The sequence below is a fragment of the Cryptomeria japonica genome, chromosome 4 (genome assembly GCF_030272615.1).
Source record: "Cryptomeria japonica chromosome 4, Sugi_1.0, whole genome shotgun sequence".
Classification (NCBI taxonomy): domain Eukaryota; kingdom Viridiplantae; phylum Streptophyta; class Pinopsida; order Cupressales; family Cupressaceae; genus Cryptomeria; species Cryptomeria japonica.
Window position 1 is genome coordinate 229,416,543 of NC_081408.1, and position 2,686 is coordinate 229,419,228.

Here is a 2,686-nt window from a genome sequence, read left to right on the forward strand (position 1 = left end):
TATGATTTTAATGAGAACATTTATATAGAGTTTCACTTAGATAGTTTGCAACTAGATTAGACTAGTTTGACTGCCCATTTTTGTGTTGTGTGTGAAAGAAAATGTTCCTATGAAAAAGTTGTATAACCTTGCCATCTTGCTACCTCTCGAAACTCAGGGATGAACTATTACTCTAACCTATGGTTGGGAGGTGATTAAAATCCACATTGATATTATCTCAAGAATAGCCATCTTACTAGTACATTTGTACATGCTATGTGTTCATGAAGATAAGACTCTCAATTACCAAACTCTTTCTTGAGTCAAACATGAAGAAAACATGTGTCGACCTGAGTTATCAATCCCTATGAAGTCAACTTCATTTTGTTAGGTCAAAATAAAAAAATTTAACAAAAGAAATGTAATAGAATTTAAGCACCATTTACCCAACACCCATACAAGTAGCCAGTCGGGCATTAGGATAAAACAGAAATAGAACACATGTCACACAGTTGCACAGACTAAAAGGGTCAATTGAACAAGTAGGAAGAGTCTATACAACATTTTCTTGAGCTTGAATCACCTTGCACACAATAAGAAAAAAATTATTTTAAAAAAGTTGTATATATATGCTTCAAATCAAACAATTGGACAAGCTAGTTTAAATTTAAAAAGCTTGGACTTGCAAGCAGTTGCAAGAAAAGTAAATTTTCATGAGAATTTAAATATAGTACTTAAATTCCACATTGGTACTTTAGGATAGACAAGACTAAGAGAAGTTAAAGAATATAGTGGCCTAGCATTACTTTTATAATATATAAATAGATATATATACATGCATACAAACATAAATTTATAAGCACTTAAAGTCAGAAAAATCTGCATTAATAGCATTAGTGCATCCAAATATACTGATCATTATTGTCAAAGAAAATAGTAGTGGTATATCCTTGCCATTAAATTATATTAATATTGAGATGGTAATAATAATAATATTAATAATAACTAGTGATATTATTATTACCATGTTAACATTTAGCCTAATATTATTTGAAATAGTAAAATTTTGTTGGGAAAGGTGGAGACAACATGAATATTCAGATTAGGATTGCAATAAAGGTTGTATGAATACTATAATAGAGTAATAATATCAATGTATGGTTGGCTTAGAATAACAATGTATAACACGAATTAATGATGCTCTAAATATTAAATCATAGGGAGAAAAATACTGATATTTTTTATGTTAAAAAAAGTTTGTTTAAGACCTTTGCTAAGGAGCTAGTAAAGTTGGATTAATTATTAACTCTTGTATTAGGGGTGAGTTGACTATGAAGAGTTTATGTGAGTTACTAAACCCTTGATATTGCAACCTTCAACATGAGAACTTCAACTCACCCAATTGAGTTTAGAAAAAAAGATTCTCTTCTCTGACCCCCTAAGCATTAGGATTGACTCATAATTATGATGATTAGTTGCCAAAGGAAATATTATTAAAAAAACACAACTAACAAAATTAAACATGATTTTCAGGTTAGTATTTGTTAACATTACAAATTTAATTAACATAATTCATTACACATTATCATTTGATTGAAATATTTGTTATGCCAATAGGCATCTACAATGACATCAAATGTTCATACACAAAAATTGAATTTTGAAATAATTTGATGTGCAAATGATGGGTAAATGGATGAAATATGCTATCCTTTGAGTTTTGGGGAGGTTTTATTTTACTACTCAAAATAAAATAGAACCCTTGCCACTTGTCTCCAACTATATGAAACCATTACATTCAAATGATAGTGGAAGAGTTCCATAATATTTAAAAGGGAACAATCAATAAAATCAAGTAGCGTTGAGAGGTTAATGGAGGAGTGGGCTTGACATTGTGAGTATCTAATGATTCTAAATTCTAGGTTCATGTTATCATCTTAGATAATGCTAGTACATACTTAAGCAACTCTATTATAAAACATCTCTTGGCATAATTTACCTATATTTTTAAAACATAGATATACTAGTAATAGCTTACTCAATGTATTATTTTGTAATCTCATAATCTTGAACAATCAGAATGTCAATAATAATTTACACTTCTATAAGTTTGTAGAGAGTTGATTTACAATAGAATCAACATTGTCCATAAATAAAAAACCATTTTAGGATAAAATTGACATTTGCATGCATATGCAAAGAAAAAACCAATAAAAAATTCACCATTTGTCCCTATTATTCGTTGGTCTCTACAGAGCCCTTGCGTTTGGTGCATGGATGATTCGCTTCTGATGAACCTCTTTTGGGATCGATATAGGCCTTAAAATGTTGCTTGAACAAAATAAGAAGCACCATATTTCTCTCAAGGCCTTCAGTTGTTTCCCAGCTCACGAATTTAACATAGTTTTTTTTTGCAGGCCATAAACATGTTGCATTTGCATGTTTGAAGCGACATTTTTTTGTTTATGCGATTCCATGATTGAATTAAAAAATAGTTTATTATGTCGTTATGTTGAGAGGCATCTACAATGACATCAAAATGTCCGTAAATAAAAAATCATTTTTGAAATAATTTGACATGCAAATGACGGGTAAATGCATGAAATATGACATGTTTCAGATTTTGTGGAGGTGTTATTTTATTACTCCAAATAAAATAGAACCCTTGCCACTTGTCTGCAGCTAATACACAACTTTTTGCATGCAG